The sequence below is a fragment of the Elephas maximus genome, chromosome 8, assembly GCF_024166365.1.
Source record: "Elephas maximus indicus isolate mEleMax1 chromosome 8, mEleMax1 primary haplotype, whole genome shotgun sequence".
Classification (NCBI taxonomy): domain Eukaryota; kingdom Metazoa; phylum Chordata; class Mammalia; order Proboscidea; family Elephantidae; genus Elephas; species Elephas maximus.
Window position 1 is genome coordinate 99,200,696 of NC_064826.1, and position 23,651 is coordinate 99,224,346.

The 23,651-nt window shown below is 45.1% G+C and overlaps 1 protein-coding gene across 3 annotated transcripts in view; it reads right to left on the reverse strand.

Moving 5' to 3' along the window:
- Positions 1-22,904, reverse strand: part of ELMO1 (engulfment and cell motility 1) — a 635,207-nt gene extending 612,303 nt beyond the window's left edge. For 2 of the 3 annotated variants that reach the window (XM_049894502.1, XM_049894503.1), the window contains exon 1: positions 22,340-22,904. The gene's annotated coding sequence lies outside the window, so the exon portion shown is untranslated. The remainder of the gene's footprint in view (positions 1-22,339) is intronic. The other variant, XM_049894506.1, reaches the window with a different exon arrangement.
- Positions 22,905-23,651: the final 747 nt, after the last annotated feature.

Consider the following 23,651-nt stretch of genomic DNA (forward strand, 5'->3'; position numbering starts at 1 on the left):
AAGCAATTTCAAATACCTTGGAGCAATTCATCCGAAATGTCTCCTTTAAATTTTTGTTAGAAGTGCTACCAGGCAGGGCAATTGGCTGATCTTCTCCCGTCTCGTTGACATAGTCCATGTGCCGGGTGCTGGGCAGAGCACAGGGGACATAAAGATGAACACAGTACCAACAGTACCTTCAGGTGCTTCGCAGACCAGCAGAGGGGTGGAAGAGTAAACAAGAACAAACCTATGAGGTTGGGGCTTATTACTGTGTGTGTATACGTGTGTGTGTATGTGTGTTTATTGGCGGGGGGGCAGGCACAGAGACATGAACTAATTTTCTATGGAGGGCTAAAGGATCTCAGAAGTCAAGAAGGCTTCCTGAAGGAGATAGAGTCCCTAGGTAGTGCAAACAGTTAGAGCGCTCGGCTGTTAACAGAAAGGTTGAAGATTTGAGTCCATCTAGAGGCACCTCTGAAAAAAAAGCCTAGCAATCTACTTCCCAAAAAATCATCCACTGAAAATCCTATGAAAGATAGCCCTACTCTGAGACACATGCGGTCACCATGAATCAGAGACAACACCATGGCATCTGGTTTAAGATGACATTAGGTTGTGAAGGATGAGGGATGGAGCTATAGGGAGAAAAAGAGACTGAAAAGTCACCCAGGAATTCTCAAAAGAGGCTGTCTATCACAATTACCTGGGAGTCCTTGTATAAATACAGATTCTAGAAACCTGCCCCAGATTCAGAATTTCTGGTGAATTAGACTCAGAATTAGAAAAAATTCTTTTTTTTTTTAAAGCTGCTGGGATGATTCTGAAGCAGCTGACTGATCCATGGAGTTTTGCTTGGAAGCCATAATCATATCTAGCCCTCTCCCTCAACACAACACATGTAAGAAAACTGAGGCTACCAAGGGAGTGCAGACTGCAGTCAGTGTCAGCCCTGGGACTGGGAACCTGACCTCTTGATCCCAAAGTCTGTGCTTGGCCCACCGGACCTCACAGAGCCCCACCAGGTACACCATCTTTCATGAAGCACACCTTTGTTTCACGGTATACAAGCCTCGTCTGCCATTACCTATTTGTGCCTCTATCAGGGAATTTATACACCGTCTTAGAGGTGTGCACCTGGCTGTCCCCCACCTTGTTGTTAGTTGCCATCAAGCTGGCTCCCAAATCATGACAACCCCAACCACAATGGAACAAAACACTGCCTAGTCCTGAGCCGTCTCCATGATCAGTTGTGGATTAGACCTTTGTGAATCACATGGTTTTCACTTTTTGATTTTTGGAAGTAGATCTCCAGGCCTTTCTTCTTAGTCTGCCTTAGTCTGAAAGCCTGCTATAACCTGTTCGGCATCATAGGGCCATGCAAGCCTCTACTGACAGACAGGTGGTGGCTGTGCATGAGGCGCCTTGGCCAGGAATCAAACCTGTGTCTCTGGCATAGAAGGTGAGAATTCTACGAGAAAGCAAAATCATCCTTAAGTGTCATTGTTTCCCTGGCACTGAGTGTTTGAAGAATGAGTTAATGAGTGAGCCACAAAGAGCACGCTCCACAACATCAGGGGGATACTAAAAAGTTCACCTGTCCCAGGCAGACCTTGTTTTCTTTAAATAGAGAAAAAGCAAATCCAGGGATCAAACTCTGAATACACAGTGAACTTGAAATCTAAGACACAATGGGAAGAGAAAATGTTGCGAAAATGTCTTGTAGACATTCAAACGGCATTCTTCCCTACAAAGGATAAAATCAGGCATGTGTTTCAGAGCTGTGCACAAACCCAAGGGGAACAGTACATCCTCATTCTATCCCTTCCAACCAACCGATGGCTTTGGCCACAAAATTTTGAAGGAGAGGTTCAAAAAACATATACATCCTTTAACATCTGTTGCCCACCCGCCAAAGCCAAAGAACTCTGCTGTTCCTTGCCACTGGTGTTTTTCATTTTATCTTGACAAAAAAAAAAGAAAAAAAAAACCTGGTGTAGTTGAGTCAATTTCGACTCATGACAACCCCATGTGTCACAGAGAGCTGAGCTTCACATGGTTTTCTTGGCTGTAATCTTTAAGAAAGCAGAGTACCAGTCTTTCTTCTGAGGTGCCTCTGGGAGGGTTCAAACTGCCAACCTTTCAGTCAGTACTTGAGCACAAACCACACAAACCTCTGACAACAGCATATGGGTATTATTTCCATTCACCGAAGAGGAAGCAGAAGTTATGAGACCTTAATAAATTTGCCCCCAAGTTATGCAGCAAGTAGGTGATGAGTAATTTCCACTTGGGTCTGCGCAGCTCTGGAGACCCTGCCTCCGTGGCTCCACCGAGGCAGCTCAGAGAAGCATCTAAGGGAGGAACTGGGTCAGGCTTACCACCAGGCAAGGACCAGGAGTCAGCCACTTACTAGTGACTATGAAGCAAAGAGTCATTCAGTTATTTTATTGAGGGAGAACGGGTCTGTGGAAGGTCTGGAAATGTGGTTTCAAAGGCCAGAATATTCTCTACCTCCAGAGTGCACTCCAAACACTTAAGTTTGGGGTTTACTGTGTATGTGCTGCTTGACTTAAAAGAAATAAGCTCAGCTCAGCACTTGATCATCAAGACAAATTGTTCTAGCGGTGAAGAGCCAAGACACCTATCAAGTTTCCATTGCTAGCTGAAACCCCTGATAGCTGATAGAAAAAAATAATGTGCAATTATAGCCTAGAAACATAAATTATCAAGGTTGTGATGCTCTCAGAATGTAATAAATGAAATGTGGGTAACCACAGTCGTGGTAAAGATCCCCACCCCCAGTGTGTGTGTCACAGATGCCTGGTCACCCACAGGAGCTGGCGGGTGGGGCGGGGAAGAAGGAAGAGAAGAACAGACTCCAGATTTGACACGTGGCTGAACTGTGCCTGAAGGGACAAAGGGAGGCAAGTCTCAAGGTTTAACCCAAGAAACATTTTCTACGTTCTTCCGAATATGTTCTAATGTCTTTGTACCACAGGATCTTTAGCTACAAGGAAAGAATACTAGGTAGACAAAGAGTAATAAATACTTCTGCAGATAGTGATGATAATGACAAAATGCTGGTTTCCTCCTCTGGAAACTTCATTCCACGTAGGGTAGATCTGGGCACAGTGGAATGACAGTGAAGCAGTAATCGATGCTGCCAGGGAATTAGGACATTGCAAAGCAAATAGTCTTTTGCCTTCCCACATCTGACATCTGGTCTGGCCAGAGCCCAGAAGCTTCTCCAACTGCAGTGACCTCAGGCAGGGCCAGTCTTCAGGAAATTGGGTACAGTGAAAGCTACGTGCCAGGCACCCTGAACAGAGTGTCCCTGAGGCCCCCCTACTCAAGGAGGAAAAAGCCACCTGAAAGGCTCATCCAGTGGGCTGCAAAAGGACTGGGTGCTCGTATGCCTGCAAAATCGTGCTTCTTTCTCCATTGATTAAGTGCCTGTTATGGGCTCGGTGAGGCACTGGTCTTTCTGCAGTAGAATTCTCACCTTCCATCCAGGAGACTCGGGTTCGACTCCTGGCCAATGCACCTCATTCGCAGCCACCACCCATCTGTCAATGGTGGCTTTCATGTTGCTACGATGCTGAACAGGTTTCAGCAGAGCTTTCTAAGATGGACTAGGAAAAAAGGCCTGGCGATCTACTTTCGAAATTCAGCCAATGAAACGCCTACGAATCATAACGGTCCCAGCCCCAGCTGATCATGCGGATGGCATAGGATCAGGCAGTGCTTCATTCTGTAGTACCTGGGGTCACCGTGATCCGTGGGGCCAACTGGACAGCAGCTAACAATTACAACATGGGCTCGGCACCGGGAACGCCTGCCTTCAGATCCTCCAGTCTGATGCTGCTGATGCATGTCATTGGGTCGAATCTGACTCATAGCGACCCTACAGCACAGGGCAGAACTGCCCGACAGGCTTTCCTAAGCTTTAATCTTTCTGGAGCAGATCATCAGAATTTTCTCCCACAGAGTGGCAGGTGGCTTCTAACCACCAACCAACTTGGTTAGCAGCCAAGTGCTTTACTCTAACCCTTATGCCACCAGGGCTCCTTCCTCTGGTCGGGGAAGAAAGCTATGAAACAGTGTGACAGATGCCAGCACACAAAAGCACTGAATGTGTCCAGGGAGGGGATGTGAGGAAATCAAGGATGGTCACCAAAGGAGGTGACACCTGAGGTGTATCATGTTAACCAGGGGGATATATAGGCTCAGAGCATCTCACTTACAAAGAAAGCAGGGCCCCTCCGTCTTGTAGCCCACAAACTGCCTGCTGACTGTTCTGGGACTTCCTTTCTGCTTTGTTTTTCCTTATTTATTTCATCCTGACTTCACCTGAGTAGGAATTCCGGGCTCTTACACCTGCAAGGAACAGCCATGTGCCTATCTTCTCTCTCACAGTCAGCTTCTGAGGAGAAGTTTAAGAGGGGTGCCAGGGAAGGGGGAAGCTAAAGGAGATGCCCCCAAAACTAATTCTCCTGGTATGCCTGGCCCTTTATGCCTCTGAAAACAATTTCCCATTGTGGTAATTAAGGACCATCTCCCCTGTACAATGGGCTCCTTCTCTGAAGGCAAAATAAGCCAAGTCCTGGGAGGGGCCTTTCATCAAGTAGATTATACCCACCACCTTCCTGCCTCATGACCTCATTCAGGATTTATATAAAAAAGATCCTTATTAAACGATGACAAAATGGAAAGTAAAATATCAGTGACAAAGAGAGAGCGAGCCATAGATTTGAGAAAACAGCTGCATGTGAAAGGACTGGAAAACAAATTATAAGAAACTCAAACGATTTAGAGTCCCCCAGTAACAGGAGAAGGGGTCCAGGTTAAAACCCCGGCAATAAAGAGGTGCCATCTTCTTCTCATCACCTGATATGGCTTCACCTTGACATTTATAATTCTCTTTGCCCTCCTTACCCCTTTCTAGGACGATGCTTCTCAAAGTGGATCCAGGGCTCCTTACATCAGAATCACCTGAGAGGCATGTTAAAGTACAATATTCTGGGTCCCTAGGATCTTCTGCATTTTGGAGTCCGAGAATCACAGAACGAGGTACTCTATCATTCTTAAGTGGTTGCAATAGCCATGCTAAATCATTCACTTAAACTGTGGTTTAAAATTTGAAGGAGACGCTAGTGGCTAAATTGATTCTTTTAGAAATTGTTAGATTCTAAAAATAGTAATAGTGCAGTCACATTGTGGCCAATTTTAAATGATGTAAAATTTACACATTGAAGCCAGAAGGATCTTTTCAAAGCATAAATCTGATCATGTCACTCTCTTGGGTAAAACATTTTACTGACTGCCCATTTGCTCTTTGGATAAAGGCCTAGATCCCTGGTCCAGCTCCTTCTTCCCTCCCAGTCTAATCCGGGGCTGCAGTGCTCCCTGCCCAGGCACTCTGGGCCTTAGCTCGTTAGAGATACACCTTCTGCCCTTCATGTGGCCTTCCCATATGCTGGTCTCCTGCCCGGACTCCTCTCTTTTCCCCGTAAAATCTCATTTGCTTTCCGCCCAGATCTCCCTACTACATCAATCCCTCTGCTGTAGGTCCTCCTGACATTGATACCTTTCTCGGACAGCCCTTGGAACAGCTGAAATGTTACACTTATTTGTGTGATTCTTTAACTAATGCATATTTCCTCTCCTAGTATAGCTCTTAACCACTCCTCCACAAGGCAGAGCCTTGGTGGCACAGTGGTTAAGAGCTCATCTGCTAACCAAAAAAGCTGGCAGTTCAAATCCACCAGCTACTCCTTGGAAACCCTATAGGGCAGTTCTACTCTGTCCTATAGGGTTGCTGGGTCTCTGTGAGTCGGAATCAACTGGATGGCAAGGGGTTCTTTTTTTTTTTGGTTAGGGTATAAGCAGCCCCATGAAATCAGCAACAGGTCTGTTTTATAGTTTTCTATTTTTTTTATAAGAAGGGGGATCACCGTTGTTTATGTATCACCTAGCACACCACATGGTATATACCAGATGCTCAATAAATATTGGTTGAATGAACAAATGAATTAAAGAGAATTTTAAAATCAAATCTGGGAGGCAAATTCCCAACAGCAATAAAAAATCTGAAATAGGCTCTGATCCTCTCCTAAAGTAAAGGCTCCAATGTTGTCTGGCACCACAAGGACCACAGTCCTGCACTGGTTCCTTCTCCCCGGCATAAAATACAAGACACCCTCATTTGCACTTCTCTCTTCAAACGGATGAGCTCAACTTTTCATCATACGATTTCTGGATCTTGAAAGCAGACCGGAATTCAACATTAAAACTGAGATTATGCCATTCCCCTGGGCCTGGCACTGACCTGGCTGGGGGAAAATTACCCTAAATCCTGTTCATTGTCTAAAAAATGTATTTTGAATTAAAAACAGACATGGAGATTTTCATGATGACTTCTCATATTTACGTGCATCCTCATAAGTCTCATCATGCTTAGGTCCAGACTGTTTTCATTGCACTTTCATAGGCTAGAGTTGTTAGCAGCATATCTGAAAAGATATAAAATGGCCCTGAACAAGTCGGAAATAATTACAACACGATGTCTACTACAGTGGAGCAATGTCTCACGGGATACACACAAGAATCCATCATTACTGCACTCTTGGCTCCTGGGAAGTCCAGGCTGCCCTGACTGTGCTCTCTCACATGCCCCTGAGGCAAAGCTCTATCACAAATTCTTCCCCCAAGCCAGAAACCAAACCAGTTGCCATCTAGTCAATTCAGACTCACGGCAATCCCATATGTGTCAGAGTAGTACCATGCTCCATAGGGTTTTCAGTGGCTGATATTTTGGAAGTAGATTGCCAGGCCTTTCTTCTGAGGCATCTCAGGGTAGGCTCAAACCTCCAACCTTTCGGTTAGCAGTCAAGCGTCTTAACTATTTGTACCACCTAGGGACTCCTAATTTGTTCCCTGTCTTTCAACAAATAGCGTGACCCACTCAACACAATATTTCAATGTAAGTCTTGACTGAGGAAAAATGAACTTGATGAATTGATGGAAATCTGGCAGCAGCAGAGTATTACATAATAGCATGCTACAGAGACGACCATTAGGTTTTGAATCTACATGACATTGGGCAGCCAACCCCTCTGACACCTCAACTTCCTCACCTGTAAAATGGATATCTGGTGAATTCATATATTTTGAAATACTTTTTTTAAGCTCCTACATATCTTGGTATCAATATACTTCTCCAGTCATTTACTTCTAACCTGCATTTCACACTATAAATTTTTGTATGGTCTTTAAACTTATATTTCGATCCCAGGTCCTGGTGGTACAGTGGTTAAGAGCTCAGCTGCTAATCAAAAGGTTGGCAGTTCGAATCCACCAGCTGCTCCTTGAAATCCCTATGAGGCAGGTCTACTCTGTCCTATAAGGCTGCTGTGAGTTGGAATCGAGTCGATGGCAATGGGTTTGGTTTTGTTTTGGTATATCTGAATCCTATGTAAAGTTACACACACAAACCCCGACATATAGAAGACAGGCATTGCTATACAACTGACCCGCCAGCAGCTGAACCATCCATACCTATCACCCTACTTGGCAGAAAAAGAGAGTGACTGAAATTATATTTACTTTAAAAATGTGCAACTTGTCAGGTACCAATCAAGATTTGTACATAGTAATTAAAGTGACCTTTCATAACTGTACTAATGGCGGGGGGGTGGGGGCGGGCAATCCCATATCACTTCCAAAGCACAAGTTTGGAGAAGCAGTTTCTATTTGGCACATTTCTCTCCAACATCTATACTTGATTCTACGGCAGTTAAGTGTCGAAATTGAGGTTTATTTTTTTTTTGACCCACACCATAAAAGCCATTACCAAGAAGGCTGTTTAATGGGTACCTGAGCTACTGCTTAATGAGCTGGTAAGCCCATAAGCTAGTTGTTTCCTTCCTGAAGGAACATAAAGTAGAAATGGCACCCAAACAAACTGACACTAGCCAGAAAGGATAAGCAGAAATGGAAACAGGTGGCTTCTACTTAGGTGGCCATAAAATGAATAGTCTAACCCGGACACTTTTGAAAGCGAAAGCTGGCACGATTAATTATGTTCGGACAATGATCTATACGACATCTGTGAACTTGGGGTGTACAGTCATCTGACTGTTACTTTTCTATTTTTATACCCAGGGTAATTTCTAATCTGGTTGATAGTCTGAAGTACTACCTCAGTTTAAGGAGGAAAAATTAACATCTTACTACCACTCACCTGCCAATGAACATCTTGAAAGAACCCTACTTAATGGAAGGTTCCAAAGGATTCGAAAACAGATGTTCACAAGGTGTCACTGGAACAACTGAGCTTCCTGAACATGCTATATATCAGGCTATGAAGCCCAATTCAGCAGAATTAAACTGCAAAGTGTCCCTCTACTAACTGAGGATTTTCTCACTGGGTTCCTCTCCACACTGGACAAGTGCAAACCATCCCAGGAAATTGCAGTCAAGGAAAGAGAAACAGTCCCAATTATCCACCTCCATTTTCTCTCCCCAAAGTAAAATAATAGTAAACTAAAATAGTACAATCCCAGGTTACTTCAGATTGGACAGGGGCTACCAGCTGCCATCAAGTCAACCCTGACTCATGGAGACCTCATGTGTGTTAGAGTAGAACTGTGCTCCGTAGGGTCTTCGATAGCTGATTTTTTAGAAGCAGATCACCAGGCCTTTCTTCTGAAGCATCTCTGAGTGAATTGGAGCCCCCAACCTTTTGGTTAGCAGCACAGTGCGTTAACCACTTGCACCACCCAGGTACTCTTGAACAGAGGATAGATACCTGTTGGCAAGGGCGTCTGAGGACCCTGGTTTCCTAGCATGATACTGCATAAACGTCATTATGTCAGTTCATTGAATTCATAAGCCATCATATTTCACCCTGACCTGTACTTCAGCAGTTTACTTCTCCAGTATTCTTAAAGAAAAGATGTATAAACTAAACTAGCAGTCTAGTCAAGATTTTAAGAGAAATTACCTAGGCTCCTTAAAAGCATAAGAAATAATTAATGCATGTCTTTAAATGATCTCAGGAGGATATCTGAATATAAAACTTGGACTGAAACTATTGAGTTATTAATAATAGCATCAATAATAACAGAAAATCCAACCCAATGGTGACAGGGCACCATACTTTACAATTATTACATTTAGTCCTCTCAGCAACTCCAAGAGGTAGGTACTTACAGTATCTCCATTTGAAAGATGTGAAAACCGAGGCTGAAAAAGATATAAATAACTTAACCTCAAGTCATTCAGCTGGTGTAGTTAAAAAAGACCTCAACCCTCAAACAACATGTATTCATTTAGCTATAAAACCTCAGACTCCTTTTTCTTCCATTTCCCAAATCCAGTCACCAAGATCTTTTATTTTTGCCATCAATCAATGTTGATATATAAACATCTCTCTAGTCCACACCCACCCCACCCCTCCTTTCTCACTGTCCTGTCTCTGGAATTTGTCTCTGGCCCTGGAAGTCCTTTCATGAAAGAAAGGGATTGGGCCATTACTCAGGTTGGACAGTAGCCTGGGCAACCTGTCTTCAAGTTGCACTGACATAGTAAGAACGCTGCTAGGTATTCATTCATTTTACCAAGACTGTGTATTTGTCTGGGCAGGCCCAGAGGGAGATGCTTACAGCTTATAGCTCCCACTTTTCCTTGGCACCTCCCACCTGCACCCCCATCCATGTTGCTGTGGGAGTTAGGTTTCTCAAGAAATCCAACCGAGTCTTTTCCTTGCCTAAAATTCTTCTTTGGCTTTCCCTTCCCCCATTGCTGTCGAGTGAATTCCAACTCATAGCGGCCCTATAGGACAGAGTAGAATTGCCCAATAAGGTTTCCAAAGAGCGGCTGGTAGATTCAAAACTTTTGGTTCGCTGCAGAGCTCTTAACCATTGTGCCACTAGGCCTTTCCCCTCCAGTACTGTCCAAATGCCTAGCTCCCAGCAAAGCTGACACAGGTCCCTTCCAGACTTTCCTCCCAACACTCTGACTGCCCTGTTCTTCCTTTTAAACGCAGCTTCCAGATCTTTTTCAGAAATAAGCTCATTTGTGCACTCCTTTCTCTGTGATCTGCAAATACTCTAAACCTACCTTTACCACTCTAAGTTATGACTATCTCTTACACGGTCTGTCTCTGACAGCCCCACCCCCAGGCTCATATGGGATAGGTCTTACTATGTCTAGCATGTGCCTTGACTAAGGGACATAAAATGCAACCAAAATGGCTGCTGACTGCCTGACTGAATGAATGAAGGTTTATGCAGGGTGCTGGAAGCCCTGCAATATTTCCATTTGAAAATATTTATTGCATTTTAAGTGTAAGCCCCACATTTCTTTTTAAAACACACTATAATTAAAAATAAAGATTTATTGTGCTTCTCTCATATAAATCCAGGCAAATGTTTCTGAAAGACAATCAAATGAAGAATGGATAGTAATTGAGAAAATAGTTCTAACGGTCAAAGTCACTTCCTGGCAGTGGAGTAAGGCTAGAGATGATGGAAACATTCTCTCCTTGATTAAAGGTTTGATTTAATGTGATTTGCCCTGACTTGCTATGAAAGTGACAAGCTCTGGAGAAAATAGGATTTAGCAGCTGATATAATAGTTTCTTCGCTCCTAAAACCAAAACCTGTTGCTGTCGAGTAGTTTCTGACTCATAGTGACCCTGTAGGTCAGAGTAGAACTGTCCCATAGGGTTTTCAAGGCTATAATGTTTATTAAGGAAGCAGACTGCTACATCTTTCTCCTGCAGGGTGGCTGGTGGGTTTGAACCACCAACCTTTCAGTTAGCGGGTAAACTCTTTAACCATTGTGCCACAAGGGCCCCTCTTTGCTCCTAAAGACCTATAGTTATTTAGAAGGGTGTGTGAGTGTGTATGTCTCATGGGTTCTCTTTCTCTGTCTCTCTCTCTCTCTCACATACACACACACACACACTTATTATTTAGTATGTGAAAGAATCTATCAGTCAGTTGCATTCCCCTAAACCAAAACTTTTCGGTACTCGGTCACTTTCCACAGAGTAGCCCACAGCTGGAATACAAGGGCACTGAGTTCATCACAAAATGCTATGAAAATGGGAGGTAGGTGGGCAGGAATCAAGTTTAAACCAGCCTTATTGAATGTTACTGGAATCTTCTCTTGACTCAGCCAAAATGCACAATCTGCTCAAAGCCCATCTACTAGCTCTACCTGTAAAGCCAAAAGGCTTCTGAAGGCCAAGGGCAAAGGCAGCTGTAGCTATGCATTTGGGCTAAAGAGCCCAAAAACAGAAAAGAAAAAAAAAAAATTTTGAAATGCATTATGCTTCAAAATTAAGGGTAATTGTGTGTAGCAGCCTGGAAAATATAGTTCATCTAAGTGCTGCTCAGCTGCCGAACCCCACAGCACACAACACTAGTGCTAGAAACGCAATTTAAAACTTAAAAAGAAATAAATAGAAAGCACAAAGGGCGGAAGGAAGGGTGGAGGGCTGGTGACTTACAAGAAGGCTGCTGCCTTGGGGAGACGTAGCTAGTATACAATCCAGCAATATTTCTATATCACTTAAGCCACTAGATGCTGCTCTGAACTGCTACAGAAGCAAAACAGAGAAGGTAAATAAAAGGTTGACAGATATTACATAAGAAAATAAATGTGGCCAGATTAGGACTGAAACTGAATAGACCAAGTGTGAAAGGACTTTATATATAGCAGTACCTCTAGGCTTCTCCCCTGACCTGTCTTGGTCACACTAATGGAATATCAGTGTCCATTACTACCCAACTAGTGAGGGAAATGGTAAAAGCAAAGGAGAAGGCATTTTGCCCAGTTAACTCATTCTCACGCAGACATTTCCTTAATCTTGTGACAGCAGCAGCTGAATGAACTAAGCTGAGTTTCAGAATCCACCTTGCTCATTTCATTTATCTTATTTCCATTATGTGGTCCCTGGGTGGCGTAGTTTGCACTCAGCTACTAACTGAAAAGGTTGGCAGTTCAAAACAGTGGTAAGTGGAAAAAAGGCCTACTGATCTATTTATGTAAGATTAACCTATTGCCACAGAGTCAATTCCGACTCATAGTGATCTTATAGGACTGCGTGGAGCTGTCCTATAGGGTTTCCTAGGCTGTAATCTTTACGGAAGCACATTGCCACATTTTTCTCCCACAGAGCAGCTAGCTGGTAGGTTTGAACCACCAACCATTAATTAACCTCTTTGTAGCGACTGAGCGCTTCATTATTGCACCACCAGGGCTCCTTTGTGCGAGGTTACAGCCATTCAAAACCCTATGGAGCACAGTTCTACTCTGAAGCATGTGTGGCTGCCATGAGTCGGAATTGACTTGATGGCAACGTGTTTGGTTTGGGTTTTTTATTCTCATTACGTAGAAGTTACAACCGATGGAGTAACCGGTGGTCAGAAGTCAAGAACCCTCTCAAGAAACTGAGACATAAACTCACTAGATGTCTTCAGTCAGAGGGTACCAAGAATAAAACACACATGAAATTCAAACTTGAAACCAATTTGGGTTAGGAAGACAACTTCAACATAGGACTGAAAGAAGCTAGAGGGGAAATTTGGAAAGCTAAAGGAAATAAACGAACAGAAAGGGTGACACCAACCATCTGTGAATGGACCACCTTAGAGTCTAAGGAACAACCAGTAAGTAGATTAGGGCATTTCCAGAGCCCTTAAACTGCTGTCAAAAGTCTAGCCTGTCTGACAACTCACAATTGTCTATTTTATCCGAGAAAATAAAGCAATGTTTCTCAATTGGAAGGTGGCATTTTGTCTCTGAAGGGACAATTACCAATGTCTAGAGACTTGTTTGGTTATCGAAAGTGGGTGGTGCTACTGGTTTCTAGTGGGTAGAAACCAGAGATGATGCTAAACATCCTATAGTGCACAGGACACACCCCCTACAACAAAGAATTATCCAGCCCCAAATGTCAATAGCACTAAGGTTGAGATTGCCTGAAATAAACAGTCAACATAACATAGTCAACAGCCTGCAAGTAGAAAGAGAATAGCATTAGTAGCCTCAGCATCACCCAAGGGAGAAACCACCCTAGGTAGAAGACTCCCATTTCTGTCTCCTTTAAAAAAAAAAAAAAAAAATGCACTTTTTTAGTTGGTATTTATTAACCTATGGGGCATGAAAAGTACCAAAAGTTATCACTGATGAAAAATACTCTTTTAAACACATTTTCTCCTTTTGGTTCCAAGCTTTTGCTTTCACCATGGTTCATCCATAGGCAACAACATGTTGGTTAAAGAATGTGTCCACTCTCTTTGGCAAATACTATCCTCATTTTGGATTAATAAATTGCACTCTCAGTAATATGCTTCAATAACATGAGCTTGGTTGATGGGCATACTGTCCATGAAAGGAGGGTCCATTGACTCTCAAGGCTACGAAGGTTAACCTCGGAATGAGATATTCAAAGGGAGGCACCAACTCTGAAAAACCAGCCTCAGCGGTAACGAACACACGCCTGAGTGCAACCCCGAGGTGTAACCCAGGGCACATCTATCTGAAACAAGGGCATTTCTTTCTAACAATGTACAGGAGCAGAGAGCCTCCAAGGATATGCCGCTGCATGGCTCTACATGGGGGATCCTGGATCTCAGAGGCTGGCAAGTCCCCGAGAACTGGCAAGAGAAAGAAATTACCCAACACTGGCATCATGGTGCAGGTGAAAGAAACAGCAGTGGACAAATAGAGCACCTGAGTTTCAGGAACAGATCTACCTTCCAAATACCCTTGTGACATTTCACACTCTGAAGCCACATCTGTAAAATAGAATAACGATACTATCCTGACTATTACCTGTTATGGACTAAATTATATTCCTGCAAGATATATTGAAATCCTAACCCCTGTATATGCGAATGTGACCTTGTTTTGGAGAAATAGAGTCTTTCTTTGAAGATCTTAACAATTATGTTAATGAGATTATTTCTAGAGTATAGAGTATCCTAATGCTATTATGACTGGTGTTTTATAAAAGAGAAAAGCAGACGTGGGGTCACGCACAGGAGGGAGATGCCCTACTCCAATCCATCTACAAGCCAATGAACACCAAGAAATGCCTGGGGCTACTGGCAAGGAGGGGTCTTCCCCTAGAACTGACAGAGAGAGAGCACAGCCCTGCCAAGGCCGGAATTTGGACTTCTAGCCTCCAGAACTGTGAGAAAATAAATTTCTATTCTTGTCAGCTCCCAAAATGGATGTCAGAAGAGACTCTGAAACTTGTTCTTGAATGTCAAGTAGCTAAAGCGAAAGGAAGAAATGATGAAGTAAAAGAGTCGAACAGAAGATTTCAAAGGACAGCTCGAAAAGACAAAGTAAAGTATTATAATGACATGTGCAAAGATCCGGAGATGGAAAACCAAACGGGAAGAATATGCTCTGCATTTCTCAAGCTGAAAGAAAACTGAAGAACTGAAGAAAAAATTCAAACCTCGAGTTGCCATACTGAAGAATTCTATGGGGAAAATATTAAATGACTCAGGAAGCATCAAAAGAAGATGGAAGGAATACACAGAGTCACTATACCAAAAGGAATTGGTCGACATTCAACCATTTAAGCAGTGACCATATGAGCAGGGACCAATGGTACCGAAGGAAGAAGTCCAAGCTGCACTGAAGGCACTGGCAAAAAACAAGGCTCCAGGAGTTGACAGAATGCCAAATGAGATGTTTCAACAAACGGATGCAGCGCTGGAAGTACTCACTCGTCTATGCCAAGAAATATGGAAGACAGCTACCTGGCCAACCCACTGGAAGAGGTCTATATTTATGCCTATTTCCATGAAAGGCAATCCCACCAAGTGCAGAAACTATTGAACAATATCATTAATATCACACACAAGTAAAATTCTGCTGAAGATCATTCAAAAGCTGCTGTAGGAGTATATCAACAAGGAATTGCCAGAAATTCAAGCCGGATTCAGAAGAGGTTGCAGAGCCAGGGATATCATTGCTGATGTCAGATGGATCCTGGCTGAAAGCAGAGAATACAAGAAAGATGTTTACCTATGCAAAGGCATTCGGCTGTGTGGATCATAACAAATTACGGATAACATTGCTAGGAAAGGGAAATCCATAACACTTAATTGTGCTCACAAGAAACCTGTACTTAGACCAAGAGGCAACCAAACAGAACAAGAAGATACTGCATGGTTTCAAGTCAGGAAAGGTGTGCATCAGGGTTGTATCTTTTCACCATACCTATTTGATCTGTATGGTGAGCAAATAATCTGAGAAGCTGGCCTATATGAAGAAGAACAGGGCACCAGGACTGGAGGAAAACTAATTAACAACCTGCGTTATGCAGATGACACAACTTTGCTTGCTGAAAGTGAAGAGGACTTGAAGTACTTACTGGTGAAGATCAAAGACCACAGCCTTCAGTACAGATTACACCTCAACATAAAGAAAATAAAAATCCTTACCACTGGACCAATAAGCCACATCATGACAAATGGAGAAAAGATTAAAGTTGTCAAGGATTTCATTTTACTTGGATCCACAATCAACACCCATGGAAGCAGCAGTCAAAAAATCAAAAGAAGCATTGCATTGGGCAGATCTGCCGCAAAAGACCTCTTTAAAGTGTTAAAAAGCAAAGATGTCACCTTTAGGACTAATGTGCACCTGACCCAAGCCATAGTGTTTTCAATTGCCTCCTATGCAAGTGAAAGCTGGACGATGAATATGGAAGACCAAAGAAGAACTGACACCTTGAAATTGTGGTGTTGGCAAAGAATACTGGACTGCCAAAAGAACAAACAAATCTGTCTTGGAAGAAGTACAACCAGAATGCTGCTTAGAAGCAAGGTTGGTGAAACTACTTCTCACACACTTTGGACATGTTAGCAGGAGGGATCAGTTAGTAGAGAAGGGCATCATGCTTGGTAGAGAGTCAATGAAAAAGAGGAAGACCCTCAATGAGATGGGCTGACACAGTGGCTGCAACAACGGGCTTAAGCATAACAACAATTGTGAGGATGGCGCAGGACCGGGCAGTGTTTCATTCTGTTGTACACAGGGCCATTGTGAGTCGGAACCGACTCAATGGCACCTAACAATAACAACATTCTTATCAGCCACTCGCCTTGTGGTATTTTGTTATGGAAGCTGTAGAAAACTCAGACATGTCCCATCATTTCTAAACAGCATTCAGGAAGGAAGTTATGTTGGCAAATGGAAGAAACTCCGAATTGGGCCTATGGCTCCAACTGTCCTTAGGCAATGCTTAATATGGGCTTGAAATCAAAACCAAGCCCTGTAAAATGCTGCTGCCAATTCAACCCTATAGAATGGAGTAGAACTCCCCCATAGGGTTTCCAAGGAGTGGTTGGTGGATTCCCACTGCTGACCGTTTGGTTAAGTGATCATAAAACCAGTTGCTGGTCCAGTCCATTCCTACTCATGGAGACCCTATGAGTGTCAGAACAGAGCTGTGCCCCCATAGGGTTTTTAATGGCTGGTTTTTTGTATGTAGACTGCCAGGCCTTTCTTCCAAGGTGCCTCTGGGTGGATTCAAATTTTCAACCTTTCAGTTAGCAGCTGAGCACCGTAACCATTTACACTACCAAGGGACTCCCAAGTTAACATTGAAAAAAAAAAAAAACCTAACCCACTGTCATTGAGTGAATGCCAACTCATAGTGACACTGTAGGACAGAGCAAAACTGCCCCGTACAGTTTCCAAGGCAAAAGATTGGCCATTCAAATCCATCAGCCACTCCTTGGAAATCCTATGGGGCAGTTCCACTCTGTCTTATAGAGTAGCTATGAGTTGGAATCGACTCAACAGCAATGGGTTTTTTGGTTTTGGAATCTTTACAGAAGCAGACTGACACATCTTTCTGCCTTGGAGCAGCTGGTGGGTCCGAACCACTGACCTTCCGGTTATCAGCTGAGCACTTAACCACTTCTTATCCAGCAACTACAACCCACCAAACACACAGCAGCCCTGTACCAGTTGAGCAAGTAGCATGTTTTCCAGTGTTTTCTACTGAGGAAAGCTTTGTTCCCTACATTAATTGTTAGAACTAAAATAGTCAAGACTGTAGCCTCAATTCCTAAAATTGCAGTTCCAATAATAATCTTGCTCGGATTCTGGAAATCAGTGTTTGTGGGGGCCTAGAACACTGACTGAGGATCATCATCTCCTTCTATTTATACATGTGACGAATTTCTCTACTCAGCACTAGGCCAACTTGTCGCTGCAGTTAATTCTGTTTGATGAGCTAGCATTGCCTCTCCCACATGTACTCCTATCCGATACTTAGCTGTTCACCTCACCTTAGGCCAAAGACAAAACTCTGCTCAAACTGTACCTGTTCTTATCTGGTGAAAGGTTAGAAAACATCTTGCCAAATGGTTTGTGCTCGACTGCTAATCTAAAGGTTGGTGATTTGAGCCCACCCAGTGGTACTGCAGAAGAAAAGTCCTGGTGATCTGCTTCTGTTAAGATTACAGCCAAGAAAGCCTTATGGAGCAGTTCTGCTCTGTAACTCGTGGGGTCCCCGTTACTCCAAATCAACTCAATGGCAACTAACAACAACAAAGACACAGGTAGTAGACAACACACAACAACAGGCACATTTGAAGGCTTTCACTAGCCACAAGCATTTCATGAGAGCACTCTCTATCAGATGGCTGGTTGGCCTTTGAAATCCCTGTGTTTTGGATAGTGCTGAAGTTCTGCCTTTGTCTCTTTGGCTAGCCAGGCTCAAGCCCAGGTCAGCTAAAATGCTAATCTAACTGCACATTACAGCACTGTTGCTGCCACCGGAAAGGATGGTTACTGTCACTGCAAACCTCTGAAAGTAATTAAAATCATGCATACGGGGAACCAAACCAATTGCCACTGAGTTGATTCTGACTCATAGCAACCCCACGTGTGTCAGAGTACAACTGTGCTGCATAGGGCTTTCAATGGCTGATTTTTCAGAAGTAGATGCCAGGTCTTACTTCCAAGGTGTCTCTGGGTAGACTAGAACCTCCAATCTTTTGGTTAGCAGCCGAGCTCTTTTACCTTTTGTGCCACTGGGATTCCGCTTACTGGGAACACTAGGCATAAAATTCAGAAGGGAAATTTGAGCAGGATAAATTTCCAAAACTCTCAGGGGCTCTAAATTGGAGCTTGGGTAGGAAAGTGTACATGCGGTCAACGTGATTCTAAGCAAGGTTAAAGAGTTGTTAGAGCTGAACCTATAGCCTCTCCGCATCACTACAGTGAAAAACACACCACTTGGGTTGCCAGCTCCTCCCAGATGGCAGGCTCAGGGCCCAGCACACCGTCAGGTTCTATAAACAGTAGCATTTTTAAAAGTTAAGTCAATGGCTGACACTTGCACTGCATCTGATTCAACATTTGGAAATAGAATCTCTTCAGGGGATTAAGCCAATGGCATTTTGTAAAGGGAAAAATAGCTAAGTATTTTTTAAAGTATGGCCCTATGTACCATTTTCATCAGAATTCCTGGCAAGTTGGTTAAAAATGTAGATTCCTGGGGCCCCCAGAGCTATTAAAATAGACTTTTTTTTTTTAATCACAACCCACATTAAGCAGTACGTTTGACATTAAGATTCAGCGTATGTTTTGTGAAACTCTCTATTTTCCGTTCTATTCTGTTCTGTGTCATTTTTAAACTGCTGGTCTGGGCCTTCAAAAATGATATCACGAGCCACTCATGGGTTGCAACCCTAAGTTTGAAAAACACTAACCCAGGTGACCAGAAAAGACCCCGAGTGGCGCATACAATTTGTGTGATTTGAACTCCCTCAGTGGCTCCACAGAAGAAAGGCCTGGCAATCTGCCTCCTTAAAGATTACAACCAAGAAAACCCTATGAAGCAGAAACCAAAGCAGTTCTACTCTGTAATAATGGGGTCACCATGAGTCAGAAGCAACTCAAAAGCAACAGGTGTTGTGTTTTTTTTTTTTTTTTTTACTTGACTAGAAGGAAGCAGAACCAAAGTTGTGTAATTAGCAACAGACACTTCAGGCCTGGTGATGCAGAGAGGGGAGGGTTTAGTAATTCCTTAAAAAAAAAATTTACCTTTTCCAAATTCAACGAGATGTCTTACAAACCCAACTACCCACTTTAAGGGCTTCAGGCATTCAGGAGTGGTTGCAGGCTTCAGTTCCAAACCTTAATGGTCTCCTTTGTCTTAAACCTAGACAGGAAATGTTCCCTCCATATGAAGGATCACCTCTAAAGCTTCAGCGTTAGGCAAGATGATGGAGTAAGCAAAGTGTGTGCTCAGTAGAGCTCATGCCACACCCCCAGCCACATCCTTTCCACATTCAAAGCCCTGCCTCCTCCACCCCACCCCACCTACTCACATCAAACACCCCAAGGGAGTAAATAATTTTAGAACACTCAGATACTGTCTTATCTTCAATACTGTAATTTGACAAATGTTTATGACTTAGGGGCACTTGTAAAAGACCCCAATTGTTTTCTCCTTATGGTCTTCTCCTTGGCATTTTTCACCTCTCTTCTCCCCTGCATCTGCCACCCAGCTTCTCTCCTTGCCTTCCTCACCACCTCCTCATCTCTACTTTCCTGTTCATCTTCTGGGCTTGTGGCATGTGATACCGCGGGTGGATCTGACTCCACTCTGTTCATAGAGCAGGAATTCTTCCTAGGCAATTATTTCATTGGCTAAAACAGCCCACGCTTTGAAAAGTCTTTCTCCAAGGAGTGTGATAAAATGCCAGATCTGGAGTGGTCACACGTTATTTATAAAGGAGACTTGAGTTCGACTCTCCTGAGGAATCACCTCTCCGTCCTCAGTCTGAAATTCTGAAGAAATCTACTCAGGCAGAAAGAGATCAGAAACAAACATGGCTGGGCCTGGGGGAGAGGACAGGGAGAAAAGCCAAAGCCTAGTGCCTGGGCATCTACTTGCCACTGATGGTGCTGATGGTTATTTCCTAATATAGATATCTCTCATTCGGTCAATCAATAAATACTTACTGAGTGCCTACCACATGCTGGGGGTCACTCTAGGTTCTGGAGCTGCAAACAAGACAAGGTCCCTATCCTCATGGTGCTTACATTCTAGTGGAGGAAACAGAAAACAATCAAATGAACAAACAAATGTAAGTCAGGGGAAAATAAGTGCTAAGATGGAAAATAAAGTAAGGGGATGAGGAATTAATTGCCTGGTTGCCATTCTATATAAGATAGCCAGGAAAGGCCTCCTGATAAGTTGACTAAGCAAAGACCTGGAGGAAGCAAAGGAGGAGGGGGGATTTCCTCATACAGAAGCAACAGCATGTGCAAAGGCCCTGGGGACAGAACTCAGCAAAAAAAAAATAAGGTCAGAGTGTCTGCAATTAACAAGGGCAGAGAGATGACCTGGGAATGACAGTGGGGTGGGGAGGGTATGGTCATCATTAGTATCACTCATCCATTACCCCAGTGACTGACTGTTCCAGGTCCTGGGTTTACCTAGACTCAGCCTGGACTTGCCTCCCAGCCTGCCCCTCTCTGTAGAACTATCAAGCATCTTGTTCCCCAGTTCCCCCGCTGGGGTGTTCCAGCACTCCAGGTCATTCCCTCCCAATCTCCCAAAGGGACAACCAGTTCATCTGATTAACAAAGAAATTGAGCAATAATTGTAGTAGGAAAGAAGGCAACATGCACATTTAACCAGAGCCATCAAGAGATAGGAAAGACATCATGAAGAGCAGAGAGTCAAAAGGTCGGCTATCAAAAAATGTCTATTTGCCAGCTGGGTATCTTGCCTCCTACTTCTTTGGACCTCAGCCCCTCATCTGTAAATTGGGAGACTACAATCCATGAAACAACCTTGAGAAGTAGGTATGGAGGTGAGATATTAAGAAAAGCCCTGGCCAGAGAAGGCCCTTCATAGATGCTGCCAGCCTGCCTTTGCAATTTAAAAATTACTGTGACAGGGACTCCCAAAGTTGCACTCAAAGATCTGGTATATAAATGCATGCCATTACTTATATTTTACAGAATAAGGTAAAACAAAACAAAATCTCAAAAATTCTTCCACTGCCTCATCTCACTCCAAATTGGGGGCAGACAGCCTTTGCCTCCAGAGGCACAAACCCCTGTCTGAAGCTCCCTGAAATCTTAGCACATAATTCATGACCAGAAGTATGATAAGGTCGGTGGTCCAGTACACAGGGCATCACAACATATGCTTCCTGTGTCTCAGGAGCTGTCCAGAGGCCCCCCAGAGCTGGGTCACCACAGGGGGCCAAATCCTGCTGCTTCAGGCCACTGCAGCTCAAGCCACCAACAACCGCTGCCCAGAGCTGCCAACTTCAAAGCGTCCACAAGCGGGAGATGGTCATTCGGCGGGGTCACACACGTACAGGCACAGACACACACACACACACACACACACACACACACACGCTCGCCGCCCTCGCGCGCGCCCGCAGCACAACACAGACTTCCCAACCACGAACACACGCGCGCACCCCCAGGCCAACTGAGTTCTGTATTTCCTCTTCCTCTTCCTCAAACCTACTCAGGCAGTCGCGGCCGCCCCTCTCCACTCCTATTCCAGGGCTCCCAGCGCTCCGCCGCCCCCTGTCTCCCAAGGCGCGCCCGGTGCGACCCCTCTCCAAAGCCAGGATTTCTCATCGAAGGCCCCCACATCGCCTTCTCTGGTCCCCGTGGAGACCTCAGAGTGTCCCCGGGGCAAGTATTTACTAGCAATCGCCCTAGGGCTCGCAACTGCCTTAACAGCCCCCTCCGCCCCTCCATTCCCTCTATCCCAACACCGCCCCCTCCCAGGGGCGCGCTCGCCGGGGGATTCCCTCCCATCTGCGAGCGCCGGAGAAAAACCAGGAGTCCGAGCCTCCAGCCCCACCTCCAGCAGTCTCCCGGGTCTCCAGTCCCAGGAATCTTTACTCCAAGCCCCCTGGCCCCGACACCCCTGCGCCAGTAGCGCAACCCGCCGGCGCCCCCCTCTAGCCTGCCCTGCTCGAAACGTCTCCGCGGATTCTTGGGCCCCGGGCCCTGCGCTCCATCCCGGGCGCTCCACCTCCGGAGCCCTCTCCCTCCGTGCCCACTCCCACACCAGCCGCCCTCAGCTGCCCAGACTTCCCCAATTGCGGAGCGATCCGGCTCTCCCGCAGCCCTCACCCCGCGGTGCGTGGCGGCCACCCCCGCCCGAGCCGCGGCGCCCCTAGAGAGGAAACAAAAGTGTCTCGGCGGCGCCCAGAGTCCCCGGAGTAGGACGCCTCCTCCCTGCCCTAGCCCCTGCCCCCTCCCCGGCTGCTCTGAGGTCAACGAGTCGGTGCTCGGCGCCAGCCCAGGAAACTTTACGAACCTGCCCGGGGTCTCAGGACAGCTGTGGCGGCGGCGAGGGCTTCCAACGACGAGAGCCCTGGCGACCCGCGAAGGGGGGCCGGAGACTCTGACGCCCAGCTCGGGGCCGCGGTGTGTGGGTGGCTCTGTCTCTATCCCGTGCCCATTCTCGCCCGCTCTCGCTCGCTCGAGCACACGCACTTACACTCCGGGTCGGCCGGCTGCTGTGCCGCCGGCTGCCGCTGCTCTCACTTCCTCTTCCTTCCTCCTGGTGGCCAGAGACACATTTTGCATCTGCAAGGCATCCGGACATCAGCTACGAACTCTCTTCCCGAGCGGACGCTGCGGAGTTGCCGCCGCCACCGCCGCCGGCACTGGCACCTGCCCGCGCTCTGGTGCTTGCCCTCTGCACTTTTCCTGGGGTGGTGCCCACGACTTTTAGAAGTCCCCTTACTTAAAAAGAGGAAAATGTCAAACACCGTGCGTGGCTCAGATCTGCTATAAATAATACGTGTGCAGAGCATGATTCTCAGATGAGCTCACACACCGACTTTTGCAGGCACTAATTAACTCCGTCACCTTCAAAGCGCCACCTCCGGGAGGCCCAGTACGCGCGGCATCTTTTAATCTGTTTTCATTTTTGGCAACTGGTTTTGGGGATTTAAGGGGGAACTTCGCTGGGCCGTTTCAAAGCTACTTTAAAAGGGACTGCTGTGTCTTATTGCACGCCATGTCTCTACCCTTGGAGAGCGTGGCAAAAAACAACAGAACAAACAGAACATTTCCTTCCTCCCTCTCCCCGGTCACCCATCCATACCGACTCTGTACTTGAAACTAAAGATTTAGTTCTAATCAATTAAGCCAGGGGCTCCCTAGTTTTGCATAACTGCATAAAATCCAGGCTTTCTACCCCAATGTGGTATTTAAGACACATTATTTAATTCATGCAACCTACTTCAGTCATGTTCAAAGCAAAATCAAGGACCTTAACTCCCAGCATAGCTGGCAGGAGGGAAATGACAGTTGTTGGAAGACTGAAAGAAACACCTGTCCTCACAGAATTCAGAAATACCTACATTGGCTTTCCCAGAAAAGGCGAAGGCAGTTGCTTTGCTCTCCTTTCTGACTGACAAGGGAACAAGTTGCCCCTAGGAAGGTTCCAGAATCTAAGATGGAGAGCGCTCCCCTTTAAGAATCAGCCTCTGTCCCCCAAGAAATTTAATAGTTAACCCTGTGCTGGCTGTCTACTAGAAGCCAGGAACTACATGTGACTGTGGGGCACTTGAAACATGGCTAGTTCTGAGATGCTCTTTAAGGGTAAACCGCACACAGGA